This window comes from Crinia signifera, chromosome 1 (assembly GCF_055691185.1).
Source record: "Crinia signifera chromosome 1, ASM5569118v1, whole genome shotgun sequence".
In the NCBI taxonomy this organism is placed as follows: domain Eukaryota; kingdom Metazoa; phylum Chordata; class Amphibia; order Anura; family Myobatrachidae; genus Crinia; species Crinia signifera.
Window position 1 is genome coordinate 149,063,895 of NC_139217.1, and position 15,552 is coordinate 149,079,446.

At 39.6% G+C, this 15,552-nt stretch overlaps 1 non-coding gene across 1 annotated transcript; it reads right to left on the minus strand.

Annotated features, from left to right (window-relative positions):
* Positions 1-457: 457 nt before the first annotated feature.
* On the minus strand, positions 458-530 carry TRNAK-UUU (transfer RNA lysine (anticodon UUU)). The gene has a single exon. It is a non-coding gene; the product is annotated as a tRNA-Lys (tRNA).
* Positions 531-15,552: the final 15,022 nt, after the last annotated feature.

Below are 15,552 nucleotides of genomic sequence, written 5' to 3' on the forward strand. Positions count from 1 at the left end.
CAGATACTCAATGAACAATGAGTATATGAAGCAACAACAATTAAAAGATGCCTGCCTCAATGGGTGATTTTCCACTTTGCAAAGTTCTCCATTTTACAAAGAACAATCTGTTTTTAAAAAGATACTCGCCTGAACCAGGATATGCCAAAGAAAATTTTCTTTTTTTAAAACATAAAAAGATTTGTATTATTGATAGAATAAACAGAGAAGTTTAGCTTTTAGAGTCTCTTGATGAAATATTTTTTTCTGCATCTGAGCTTATGCTGCAGATCATTAGATACCATAAATATACACACCCGAACAGGTACTTGAACTCTGGACCCTCAGATTAAAAGTCTGATGCTCTACCGACTGAGCTATCCAGGCTCTGATGTTCTCATTGTGCCATCCCAGAAAGTAATATTTTACTTGGAAGAGCTGTTTATTAAACGCACAACAGTATTGTTTAAAAGGATCTCGCCCGAACAGGGACTTGAACCCTGGACCCTCAGATTAAAAGTCTGATGCTCTACCGACTGAGCTATCCAGGCTCTGATGCTCTCCTTGTGCCATCCCAGAAAGTAATATTTTACTTAGAAAAGCTGTTTATTAAACGCACAATAGTATTGTTTAAAAAGATCTCGCCCGAACAGGGACTTGAACCCTGGACCCTCATATTAACCCCTTCCCGACATTTGACGTACATTTACGTCATGGTCGGGAAGTACTTCCCGACACATGGCGTAAATGTACGTCATGGCTTGTAACTGTCACCGCGTCTATAGACGCGGTGACAGTTTCAACATGTCTGCTGTCCCTGACAGCAGACATGTCCCTGCATGCCCAGGGGGGCGATGCCGCCCCCCCGTCGGTGATCGCTGTGATTGGCTGTTCAGTGTGAACAGCCATTCACAGCGTTTTCTGTGTCACCGGCGAATAACGTTCGCCGGTGACACGCGATCGGAGGTGATTGGTGCTGTAAAGTACAGCACCAATCACTGCGGGGTGTAAGGGTGACACTGGTGTCACCCCACCTCACCCCGCCCGCCCCCAAAGGCCGTGATTGGTTCGTCGGACCGACGGACCAATCACAGCCAAGGAGGGGGATTTTAACTAACGGTGACTGCACTGCAGACGCCATTCCGGTCTGGAATTGCGTGCAGTGCGGTCACCGTGCCCAGCTGCCGCCATTTACTGACCTGAACAGAGCAAAATACTTACCTAATCACTGCTTCATCACTGCTTGTAGTGTGCTGGATGCTTCCTGGATCCTGTTACTACTTGTGACTTCCTGTGTTGTGAACTTGTGCTGCTGCAGTGTAATAGCGTTAGATAGAGAGAGATAGATAGAGAGAGATAGAGAGATAGAGAGAGATAGTGTCAGAGAGTGCTATATTTTGTGCTGCTGCAGTGTGATATAGTTATAGATAGAGAGATAGAGAGAGATAGAGAGAGAGAGATAGAGAGATAGTGACAGATTGTGCTATATATTTTTTATATAACTGACTGCTGCTCCCCTTTTGTGCTGATCAGTATAAATTAACTGATCAGCAACTTTTTGGGGGCGCAGGTTTTTTTTTATATATATATATACCTGTCAGTGCTGCTGCTGCAGTGTCATAGAGTGATAGATAGTGAGAGATAGAGAGATAGAGAGATAGAGAGAGATAGTGACAGAGAGTGATAGAGACTGCTATATTTTGTGTCTGCTGCCCCCCTTTTGTGCACCCCCAGCAACTTTTTGGGGGTGCAGGGGTTATTTTTCCTATATATAACTGTCAGTGCTGCTGCTGCAGTGTCATAGAGTGATAGATAGTGAGAGATAGAGAGAGATAGTGACAGAGAGTGATAGAGAGTGCTAAATTTTGTGTCTGCTGCCCCCGCCTTTTGTGCTGATCACTATATCTGAGGTGATCAGCAACTTTTTAGGGGTGCAGAGGTATTTTTTTTTATATATACCTGTCAGTTGCTGCCAGTTGCACTGTCAGTTGCACCAAAGGTTGTGCACCTGCTGCCCCTCACTGGTAATCAGTGTCGCATCACTGATCACCTTTTTTTTTTTTTGTGGGTGCTGTGGGGTCTTTTTAAAAAAATTTTTTTACACACACTGTGATTTTGTGGGTGTCCTGTGGCCACTGTGCGCTGATCAGTGACGTACATCACTGATCATCTTTTTCGGCACAGGGTTGATCTATTTTTTTTTTGATCAAATTCCTGTTGCCTTTGAGCGCTGTTCAGTGACGGACGTTACTGACCAACATCTGTGCTCAATTTTTGCCGCAGGACCTTTTTTTTTTTTTTTTTTAACCCCTTCAATTTTTTTTTTTAACCCCTTCAATTTTTTTTTTAACCCCTTCAATTTTTTTTTTTTGTATAAAGTATTTTTCTTTTCTGCACTACATACACACTACACACTACATACCCCCCGGGTTGAAATAAAGTTTGTACCCCCCCCCTACACTATACACGTGTTGAAACATTTCACTACCAGTAACACAAAAATAAAAATGGCATCCCAAATGTCATCCCAAATGTCATCCCAGTCATCCAGAAGAATGTATTCAGCGGAGGAGGCATATGCCATGCTTGCCTCTGACTCTGACACAGCCAGTGAGGCAAGCGGGGAATTTGAAGGATTCGTCTTAAGCTCCTCTTCCTCCTCTGGTGATGAGGGACCCCCTCAAAGACGCCCCCGTAGAGCAGCTGAGACCCCCCCCCCCAATAATTGATCTCGTATGGACCCCACCACCAGACAATTTTGAGCCCCAGGTTCCTGAGTTTTTGGCCATGCCATGAATCCAATTTGATTCCACAGGTCTCAGAGAAATTGACTTTTTCAAATTATTTTTCTCTGATGATTTTATAAATTTAATGGTGGACCAAACTAATTTATATGCCCAGCAGTTTATTGCTCAAAACCCCACGTCATCATTTGCTAGGTGGACCCCTGTAGATGCAGTAGAGATGATGACGTTTTGGGGTCTGGTGTTTCATATGGGCATAGTAAAAAAGCCAGAAATTAGGCAATATTGGAGTACAGATGTTCTGTACAGCACCCCATTTTACCGTATGGCCATGCCCGGGCTCGATTTGAGACGATCCTTAAATTTTTGCATTACAACGATAATGCACAGTGCCCACCCAGAGATGATCCCACCTTTGACCGGCTATTCAAAGTCAGGCCGGTCATTGATCATTTCAGTGCCAAATTTGAAGAGATGTACATCCCAGATAAATTCATTTGCATAGACGAGTCCCTTATACATTTTAAAGGAAGGGTTAAATTCCGCCAGTACCTTCCCAGTAAGAGGGCAAGGTATGGCATAAAAATGTATAAGCTGTGTGAAAGCACCTCAGGGTACACTCACAGGTTTAGGGTATATGAAGGGAAGGATTCAAGAATTGAACTGCCAGAATGCCCCCCCTCCCTCGTAGGTGTTAGTGGAAAAATTGTCTGGGATTTAGTGCACCCCTTCCTGGATAAAGGTTATCACGTCTATGTGGATAACTTTTACACTAGCATCCCCCTGTTTAAGGCCCTTGGTTCAAGAGGTACAGCAGCTTGCGGTACTGTGCGCAAGAACCAAAGAGGCCTCCCAAAAACGCACATTGCCCAAGTAATGAGAAGGGGTGAAAGCAGGGGAATATGCACCGAAAATATGTTGTTGGTCAAATATAAGGACAAGAGGGATGTCCTTATACTGACAACAATTCACGGAGACAGTACCACCTCCGTCCCTGTACGAGGTACCAGTACCCACACCTCAAAACCTAATTGTATCCTGGATTACAATAAGTACATGGGCGGAGTGGATCTTTCAGATCAGGTACTGAAGCCGTACAGTGCCCTGCGGAAAACAAAAATCTGGTACAAGAAGCTGGCCGTGTATATCATCCAGATGGCACTGTATAACGCTTACGTGCTATTCCGTTCTACCGGCCAGAGGGGGACATTTATGCACTTTCAAGAGGAAGTCATAAAGGGCCTAATATTTGGGAACCAGCAGGCAGAGGGCCCCAGTACTTCTAGTACTGGCCCCCGTATTGTACCAGGGCAGCATTTTCCTGATGAAATCCCCTCCACTGGAAAAAAGGGCAGGACACAAAAAAGGTGCAAAGTTTGCTATAAAAAGGGAATAAGAAAGCAAACTATTTTCCAGTGTGACACTTGCCCCGACAAACCCGGCCTATGTATAAAGGAGTGTTTTAAATTATACCACACATCTATGGATTATTAGGTTCATAATTTCACCGTGCTTCGGGGGTCTTGCTAATGCCACATAGCACCCACCATTCATTTCACCAGAATCAGAGCCGCAAAATCCAAAAATCACTCCTTCCCTTCTGAGTCCTGCCATGCACCCAACTGGTATTTTTTGGTCACATGTGAGGCATTGCCGTACTCGGGAGAAATTGGGGCACAGATTTTGGGGTGCTTTTTCTCCTTCATACCTTCTGAAAATAAAAAATTTTGAGCCAGAACTGCATTTTTGTGTAAAAAAATGTAATTTTTCATTTTCACTGCCCAGTTGTACCACAATTGGTGAAACCCCTGGGGGTTTGAAATGTACACTATACCCCTAGATGAATTCCCTGAGGGGTGTAGTTTGCAAAATGGGGTCACTTGTGGGGGGGTTCCACTGTATTGGTGCTTTGGGGGTCTTGCTAATGCGACATAGCACCCACCAACATTCCACCAGAATTTGTGCTGCAAAATCCAAATATCACTCCTTCCCTTCTGAGTCCTGCCACTTTTTGGTCACACATGAGGCATTGCCGTACTCGGGAGAAATTGGGGCACAGATTTTGGGGTGCTTTTTCTCCTTCATACCTTCTGAAAATGAAAAATTTTGAGCCAGAACTGCATTTTTGTGTAAAAAAATTTAATTTTTCATTTTCACTGCCCAGTTGTATCAAAATTGGTGAAACCCCTGGGGGTTTGAAATGTACACTATACCCCTAGATGAATTCCCTGAGGGGTGTAGTTTGCAAAATGGGGTCACTTGTGGGGGGGTTCCACTGTATTGGTGCTTTGGGGGTCTTGCTAATGCGACATAGCACCCACCAACATTCAACCACCAAAAATCACTCCTTCCCTTCTGAGTCCTGCCATGCACCCAACTGGTATTTTTTGGTCACATATGAGGCATTGCCATACTCGGGAGAAATTGGGGCACAGATTTTGGGGTGCTTTGTCTCCTTTATACCTTCTGAAAATGAAAAATTTTGAGCCAGAACAGCATTTTTGTGTAAAAAAAATATAATTTTTCATTTTCACTGCCCAGTTGTATCAAAATTGGTGAAACCCCTGGGGGTTTGAAATGTACACTATACCACTAGATGAATTCCCTGAGGGGTGTAGTTTGCAAAATGGGGTCACTTGTGGGGGAGTTCCACTGTATTGGTGCTTGGGGGGTCTTGCTAATGCAACATAGCACCCACCAACATTCCACCAGAATCTGAGCTGCAAAATAAAAAAATCACTCCTTCCTTTCTGAGTCCTGCCATGCACCCAAATGGTATTTTTTGGTCACATGTGAGGCATTGCCGTACTCGGGAGAAATTGGGGCACAGATTTTGGGGTGCTTTGTCTCCTTCATTCCTTGTGAAAATGAAAAATTTTGAGCCAGAACTGCATTTTTGTGTAAAAAATGTAATTTTGCATTTGCACAGCCCAGTTGTATCAAAATTGGTGAAACCCCTGGGGGTTTGAAATGTACACTATACCCCTAGATGAATTCCCTGAGGGGTGTAGTTTACAAAATGGGGTCACTTGTGGGGGGGTTCCACTGTATTGGTGCTTGGGGGGTCTTGCTAATGCGACATAGCACCCACCAAAATTCCACCAGAATCTGAGCTGCAAAATCCAAAAATCACTCCTTCCCTTCTGAGTCCTGCCATGCACCCAAATGGTATTTTTTGGTCACATGTGAGGCATTGCCGTACTCGGGAGAAATTGGGGCACAGATTTTGGGGTGCTTTTTCTCCTTCATACCTTCTGAAAATGAAAAATTTTGAGCCAGAACTGCATTTTTGTGTAAAAAAATGTAATTTTTCATTTTCACTGCCCAGTTGTATCAAAATTGGTGAAACCCCTGGGGGTTTGAAATGTACACTATACCCCTAGATGAATTCCCTGAGGGGTGTAGTTTGCAAAATGGGGTCACTTGTGGGGGGGTTCCACTGTATTGGTGCTTGGGGGGTCTTGCTAATGCGACATAGCACCCACCAAAATTCCACCAGAATCTGAGCTGCAAAATCCAAAAATCACTCCTTCCCTTCTGAGTCCTGCCATGCACCCAAATGGTATTTTTGGTCACGTGTGAGGCATTGCCGTACTCGGGAGAAATTGGGGCACAGATTTTGGGGTGCTTTTTCTCCTTCATACCTTCTGAAAATGAAAAATTTTGAGCCAGAACTGCATTTTTGTGTAAAAAAATTTAATTTTTCATTTTCACTGCCCAGTTGTATCAAAATTGGTGAAACCCCTGGGGGTTTGAAATGTACACTATACCCCTAGATGAATTCCCTGAGGGGTGTAGTTTGCAAAATGGGGTCACTTGTGGGGGGGTTCCACTGTATTGGTGCTTGGGGGGTCTTGCTAATGCGACATAGCACCCACCAAAATTCCACCAGAATCTGAGCTGCAAAATCCAAAAATCACTCCTTCCCTTCTGAGTCCTGCCATGCACCCAAATGGTATTTTTTGGTCACATGTGAGGCATTGCCGTACTCGGGAGAAATTGGGGCACAGATTTTGGGGTGCTTTTTCTCCTTCATACCTTCTGAAAATGAAAAATTTTGAGCCAGAACTGCATTTTTGTGTAAAAAAATGTAATTTTGCATTTTCACTGCCCAGTTGTATCAAAATTGGTGAAACCCCTGGGGGTTTGAAATGTACACTATACCCCTAGATGAATTCCCTGAGGGGTGTAGTTTGCAAAATGGGGTCACTTGTGGGGGGGTTCCACTGTATTGGTGCTTTGGGGTTCTTGCTAATGCGACATAGCACCCACCAACATTCCACCACCAAAAATCACTCCTTCCCTTTTGAGTCCTGCCATGCACCCAACTGGTATTTTTTGGTCACATGTGAGGCATTGCCGTACTCGGGAGAAATTGGGGCACAGATTTTGGGGTGCTTTTTCTCCTTCATACCTTCTGAAAATGAAAAATTTTGAGCCAGAACTGCATTTTTGTGTAAAAAATGTAATTTTTCATTTTCACTGCCCAGTTGTACCACAATTGGTGAAACCCCTGGGGGTTTGAAATGTACACTATACCCCAAGATGAATTCCCTGAGGGGTGTAGTTTGCAAAATGGGGTCACTTGTGGGGGGGTTCCTAAATTTTAGCATCTTATGGTGCCTAGAAACCTACATGGTGCCTAAAAAATAGACTCATAAAAAGGAGGCTCCAAAATCAAGTCGGTGCTCCTTCTATTATGAAGCCTGTGGTTTGGTCAACGTGCACACTAGGGCCACATATAGGATATTTATGAAAACAAAAGAATTGGGGGAATCAATTTTTAGTCACATTTCTCTAGTAAAATGTACTGTGTTCCTTAGAAAAATGTATTAAAATTGCAAAGCTGCAAAAAAAATGAAATTTTGAAATTTCACCTACACTTTGTTTTAATTCCTGTGAAACACCTAAAGGGTTAACAAACTTCCAAAATGCTGTTTTGAATACTGTGAGGGGTGCAGTTTTGGAAATGGTATCATTTATGCGGGTGTCTTACATACAAGTCCCTCAAAGTCACATCAGAACTGAACTGGTCCCTAAAAAAATCAGTGTTTGAAATTTTGAGAATTTGCTATTCATATTGTAAGCCTCCTAGTGTCCAAAAAAATTAAAAGGAAGTTGAAATAATGATGGAAACATAAAGTAGACATATGGTCTATGTTAGTTATTAACTATTTTGAGTGGTATGATTATTTGTCTCACAAGCAGAAAATTTAACATTTTGCAAATTGCTAAATTTTCCATTTTTTCACGACATTTTGGTATTTTTCACAAAAAAACACAGACTGTATCGACCCAAATTTACCACTAATTTGAAGTACAATGTGTCACGAAAAAACAATCTCAAAATCACTGGGATAAGTAAAAGCAAAAAAAAGTTATCCCCACTTAAGTGATACATGTCAGATTTGAAAAAAAGGGCTCTGTCAGGAACGCAAAAACTGGCTCTGTCAGGAAGGGGTTAAAAGTCTGATGCTCTACCGACTGAGTTATCCAGGCTCTGGTAGGAAAGTGATGCCAGTTTAGAAGGTTCTGCAAACTATAAAAATGGGAAAATTTTAGTACGCAAAAATGGAAAAAGATCTGTGTTACTGAAAGTATAAACTGAGAAGTTTGACTTGTAGGACCTCTTGACAAAACACAAATGATATGCCTCTAGGTTTACAGTGTAGATCATTAGATGCCATCAATAGTAGCACCCTTCAAAAATGTCTTTCCATTCTATTAGATGAAGAAAATTGATTTGTTACTAGTCTAATTGAAATGCTGTGTGCCTCCCACAGTACGATGAATTTGAGTCTCTGATGAAATGTAGCCTTTCAGATTTAATTTTTAACTGTACTACTTGGCGATGAATTAATTACTGCCTAAAAATGTTAATGTCTGCCAATTGAAAAGAGATCAAGTAGAGTCCAATGTAAAATGAGGCGAAATGATTGTCCATTATGTGGATATTTGAAATGTGACAAATAATGTACAGACTTTTCTTGGCTCAAAACATATTCTCCCTAGCTCATGTGATGAGGCTAAAACGAACTTAAATACTGAAGGAAAGAAGAATTAAATAAAGTTTTGCAGTTGTAAAACATTTGTTTCTGGAGATTATTTCAGATGAAATGAAATTTGCCTCTGCATATTCAATAGTTTCTTTATCATTTTAATGAGTGAAGACAATGAAACCAATAGTCCATTTAAAATTTTCACAGGAATTTGCCAGCCTGTACAGATACTCAATGAACAATGAGTATATGAAGCAACAACAATTAAAAGATGCCTGCCTCAATGGGTGATTTTCCACTTTGCAAAGTTCTCCATTTTACAAAGAACAATCTGTTTTTAAAAAGATACTCGCCTGAACCAGGATATGCCAAAGAAAATTTTCTTTTTTTAAAACATAAAAAGATTTGTATTATTGATAGAATAAACAGAGAAGTTTAGCTTTTAGAGTCTCTTGATGAAATATTTTTTTCTGCATCTGAGCTTATGCTGCAGATCATTAGATACCATAAATATACACACCCGAACAGGGACTTGAACCCTGGACCCTCATATTAAAAGTCTGATGCTCTACCGACTGAGCAATCCAGGCTCTGATGCCCACATTGTGTCATCCCAGAAAGTAATATTTTACTTGGAAAAGCTGTTTATTAAACGCACAACAGTATTGTTTAAAAAGATCTCGTCTGAACAAGGACTTGAACCCTGGACCCTCAGAATAAAAGCCTGATGCTCTACTGACTGAGCTATCCAGGCTCTAGCAGGAAAGTGATGCCAGTTTAGAAGGTTCTGCAAACTATAAAAAAGGGAAAATTTTAGTACGCAAAAATGGAAAAAGATCTGTGTTACTGAGAGTATAAACTGAGAAGTTTGACTTGTAGGACCTCTTGACAAAACACAAATGATATGCCTCTAGGTTTACAGTGCAGATCATTAGATGCCATCAATATTATCACCCTTCAAAAATGTCTTTCCATTCTAATAGATGAAGAAAATTGATTTGTTACTAGTCTAATTGAAATGCTGTGTGCCTCTCACAGTACGATGAATTTGAGTCTCTGATGAAATGTAGCCTTCCAGATTTAATTTTTAACTGTACTACTTGGCGATGATCTAATTACTGCCTAAAGATGTTAATGTCTGCCAATTGAAAAGAGATCAAGTAGAGTCCAATGTAAAATGAGGCCAAATGATTGTCTATTTTGTGGATATTTGAAATGTGACAAATAATGTACAGACTTTTCTTGGCTCAAAACATATTCTCCCTAGTTTATGTGATGAGGCTAAAACAAACCTAAATACTGAAGGAAAGAAGAATTAAATAAAGTTTTGCAGTTGTAAAACATTTGTTTCTGGAGATTATTTCAGATGAAATGACATTTAGCCTCTGCATATACAATAGTTTCTTTATCATTTTAATGAGTGAAGACAATGAAACCAATAGTCCATTAAAAATTTTCACTGGAATTTGCCAGCCTGTACAGATACTCAATGAACAATGAGTATATGAAGCAACAACAATTAAAAGATGCCTGCCTCAATGGGTGATTTTCCACTTTGCAAAGTTCTCCATTTCACAAAGAACAATCTGTTTTTAAAATGATACTCACCTGAACCAGGATATGCCAAAGAAAATTTTCTTTGTTGAAAACGGAAAAATATTTGTATTATTGATAGAATAAACAGAGAAGTTTAGCTTTTAGAGTCTCTTGATGAAATATTTTTTCTGCATCTGAGCTTATGCTGCAGATCATTAGATACCATAAATACACGCCCGAACAGGGACTTGAACCCTGGACCCTCAGATCAAAAGTCTGATGCTCTACCGACTGAGCTATCCAGGCTCTGATGTTCTCATTGTACCATCCCAGAAAGTAATATTTTACTTGGAAAAGCTGTTTATTAAACGCACAACAGTATTGTTTAAAAGGATCTCGCCCGAACAGGGACTTGAACCCTGGACCCTCATATTAAAAGTCTGATGCTCTACCGACTGAGCTATCCAGGCTCTGATGCCCACATTGTGCCATCCCAGAAAGTAATATTTTACTTGGAAAAGCTGTTTATTAAACGCACAACAGTATTGTTTAAAAAGATCTCGTCTGAACAGGGACTTGAACCCTGGACCCTCAGAATAAAAGCCTGATGCTCTACTGACCGAGCTATCCAGGCTCTAGCAGGAAAGTGATGCCAGTTTAGAAGGTTCTGCAAACTATAAAAAAGGGAAAATTTTAGTACGCAAAAATGGAAAAAGATCTGTGTTACTGAGAGTATAAACTGAGAAGTTTGACTTGTAGGACCTCTTGACAAAACACAAATGATATGCCTCTAGGTTTACAGTGCAGATCATTAGATGCCATCAATATTATCACCCTTCAAAAATGTCTTTCCATTCTAATAGATGAAGAAAATTGATTTGTTACTAGTCTAATTGAAATGCTGTGTGCCTCTCACAGTACGATGAATTTGAGTCTCTGATGAAATGTAGCCTTCCAGATTTAATTTTTAACTGTACTACTTGGCGATGATCTAATTACTGCCTAAAGATGTTAATGTCTGCCAATTGAAAAGAGATCAAGTAGAGTCCAATGTAAAATGAGGCCAAATGATTGTCTATTTTGTGGATATTTGAAATGTGACAAATAATGTACAGACTTTTCTTGGCTCAAAACATATTCTCCCTAGTTTATGTGATGAGGCTAAAACAAACCTAAATACTGAAGGAAAGAAGAATTAAATAAAGTTTTGCAGTTGTAAAACATTTGTTTCTGGAGATTATTTCAGATGAAATGACATTTAGCCTCTGCATATACAATAGTTTCTTTATCATTTTAATGAGTGAAGACAATGAAACCAATAGTCCATTAAAAATTTTCACTGGAATTTGCCAGCCTGTACAGATACTCAATGAACAATGAGTATATGAAGCAACAACAATTAAAAGATGCCTGCCTCAATGGGTGATTTTCCACTTTGCAAAGTTCTCCATTTCACAAAGAACAATCTGTTTTTAAAATGATACTCACCTGAACCAGGATATGCCAAAGAAAATTTTCTTTGTTGAAAACGGAAAAATATTTGTATTATTGATAGAATAAACAGAGAAGTTTAGCTTTTAGAGTCTCTTGATGAAATATTTTTTCTGCATCTGAGCTTATGCTGCAGATCATTAGATACCATAAATATACACGCCCGAACAGGGACTTGAACCCTGGACCCTCAGATCAAAAGTCTGATGCTCTACCGACTGAGCTATCCAGGCTCTGATGTTCTCATTGTGCCATGCCAGAAAGTAATATTTTACATGGAAAAGCTGTTTATTAAACGCACAACAGTATTGTTTAAAAGGATCTCGCCCGAACAGGGACTTGAACCCTGGACCCTCATATTAAAAGTCTGATGCTCTACCGACTGAGCTATACAGGCTCTGATGCTCTCATTGTGCCATCCCAGAAAGTAATATTTTACTTGGAAAAGCTGTTTATTAAACGCACAACAGTATTGTTTAAAAAGATCTCGTCTGAACAGGGACTTGAACCCTGGACCCTCAGATTAAAAGCTTGATGCTCTACTGACTGAGCTATCCAGGCTCTAGGAGGAACGTGATGCCAGTTTAGAAGGTTCTGCAAACTATAAAAAAGGGAAAATTTTAGTACGCAAAAATGGAAAAAGATCTGTGTTACTGAAAGTATAAACTGAGAAGTTTGACTTGTAGGACCTCTTGACAAAACACAAATGATATGCCTCTAGGTTTACAGTGCAGATCATTAGATGCCATCAATATTATCACCCTTCAAAAATGTCTTTCCATTCTAATAGATGAAGAAAATTGATTTGTTACTAGTCTAATTGAAATGCTGTGTGCCTCTCACAGTACGATGAATTTGAGTCTCTGATGAAATGTAGCCTTCCAGATTTAATTTTTAACTGTACTACTTGGCGATGATCTAATTACTGCCTAAAGATGTTAATGTCTGCCAATTGAAAAGAGATCAAGTAGAGTCCAATGTAAAATGAGGCCAAATCATTGTCTATTATGTGGATATTTGAAATGTGACAAATAATGTACAGACTTTTCTTGGCTCAAAACATATTCTCCCTAGTTTATGTGATGAGGCTAAAACAAACCTAAATACTGAAGGAAAGAAGAATTAAATAAAGTTTTGCAGTTGTAAAACATTTGTTTCTGGAGATTATTTCAGATGAAATGACATTTAGCCTCTGCATATACAATAGTTTCTTTATCATTTTAATGAGTGAAGACAATGAAACCAATAGTCCATTTAAAATTTTCACTGGAATTTGCCAGCCTGTACAGATACTCAATGAACAATGAGTATATGAAGCAACAACAATTAAAAGATGCCTGCCTCAATGGGTGATTTTCCACTTTGCAAAGTTCTCCATTTCACAAAGAACAATCTGTTTTTAAAATGATACTCACCTGAACCAGGATATGCCAAAGAAAATTTTCTTTGTTGAAAACGGAAAAATATTTGTATTATTGATAGAATAAACAGAGAAGTTGAGCTTTTAGAGTCTCTTGATGAAATATTTTTTCTGCATCTAAACTTATGCTGCAGATCATTAGATACCATAAATATACACGCCCGAACAGGGACTTGAACACTGGACCCTCAGATTAAAAGTCTGATGCTCTACTGACTAAGCTATCCAGGCTCTGATGTTCTCATTGTGCCATCCCAGAAAGTAATATTTTACTTGGAAAAGCTGTTTATTAAACGCACAACAGTATTGTTAAAAAGGATCTCGCCCGAACAGGGACTTGAACCCTGGACCCTCATATTAAAAGTCTGATGCTCTACCGACTGAGCTATCCAGGGTCTGATGCTCTCGTTGTGCCATCCCAGAAAGTAATATTTTACTTGGAAAAGCTGTTTATTAAACGCACAACAGTATTGTTTAAAAAGATCTCGCCCGAACAGGGACTTGAACCCTGGACCCTCAGATTAAAAGTCTGATGCTTTACCGACTGAGCTATCCAGGCTCTGATGCCCTCATTGTGCCATCCCAGAAAGTAATATTTTACTTGGAAAAGCTGTTTATTAAACGCACAACAGTATTGTTTAAAAAGATCTCGCCCAACAGGGACTTGAACCCTGGACCCTCAGATTAAAAGCCTGATGCTCTACTGACTGAGCTATCCAGGCTCTAGCAGGAAAGTGGTGCCAGTTTAGAAGGTTCTGCAAACTATAAAAAAGGGAAAATTTTAGTACGCAAAAATGGAAAAAGATCTGTGTTACTGAAAGTATAAACTGAGAAGTTTGACTCTTAGGACCTCTTGACAAAACACAAATGATATGCCTCTAGGTTTACAGTGCAGATCATTAGATGCCATCAATATTAGCACCCTTCAAAAATGTCTTTCCATTCTAATAGATGAAGAAAATTGATTTGTTACTAGTCTAATTGAAATGCTGTGTGCCTCTCACAGTACGATGAATTTGAGTCTCTGATGAAATGTAGCCTTCCAGATTTAATTTTTAACTGTACTACTTGGCGATGATCTAAATACTGCCTAAAGATGTTAATGTCTGCCAATTGAAAAGAGATCAAGTAGAGTCCAATGTAAAATGAGGCCAAATGATTGTCTATTATGTGGATATTTGAAATGTGACAAATAATGTACAGACTTTTCTTGGCTCAAAACATATTCTCCCTAGTTTATGTGATGAGGCTAAAACAAACCTAAATACTGAAGGAAAGAAGAATTAAATAAAGTTTTGCAGTTGTAAAACATTTGTTTCTGGAGATTATTTCAGATGAAATGACATTTAGCCTCTGCATATACAATAGTTTCTTTATCATTTTAATGAGTGAAGACAATGAAACCAATAGTCCATTTAAAATTTTCACTGGAATTTGCCAGCCTGTACAGATACTCAATGAACAATGAGTATATGAAGCAACAACAATTAAAAGATGCCTGCCTCAATGGGTGATTTTCCACTTTGCAAAGTTCTCCATTTCACAAAGAACAATCTGTTTTTAAAATGATACTCACCTGAACCAGGATATGCCAAAGAAAATTTTCTTTGTTGAAAACGGAAAAATATTTGTATTATTGATAGAATAAACAGAGAAGTTTAGCTTTTAGAGTCTCTTGATGAAATATTTTTTCTGCATCTAAACTTATGCTGCAGATCATTAGATACCATAAATATACACGCCCGAACAGGGACTTGAACACTGGACCCTCAGATTAAAAGTCTGATGCTCTACTGACTAAGCTATCCAGGCTCTGATGTTCTCATTGTGCCATCCCAGAAAGTAATATTTTACTTGGAAAAGCTGTTTATTAAACGCACAACAGTATTGTTAAAAAGGATCTCGCCCGAACAGGGACTTGAACCCTGGACCCTCATATTAAAAGTCTGATGCTCTACCGACTGAGCTATCCAGGCTCTGATGTTCTCGTTGTGCCATCCCAGAAAGTAATATTTTACTTGGAAAAGCTGTTTATTAAACGCACAACAGTATTGTTTAAAAAGATCTCGCCCGAACAGGGACTTGAACCCTGGACCCTCAGATTAAAAGTCTGATGCTTTACCGACTGAGCTATCCAGGCTCTGATGCCCTCATTGTGCCATCCCAGAAAGTAATATTTTACTTGGAAAAGCTGTTTATTAAACGCACAACAGTATTGTTTAAAAAGATCTCGCCCAACAGGGACTTGAACCCTGGACCCTCAGATTAAAAGCCTGATGCTCTACTGACTGAGCTATCCAGGCTCTAGCAGGAAAGTGGTGCCAGTTTAGAAGGTTCTGCAAACTATAAAAAAGGGAAAATTTTAGTACGCAAAAATGGAAAA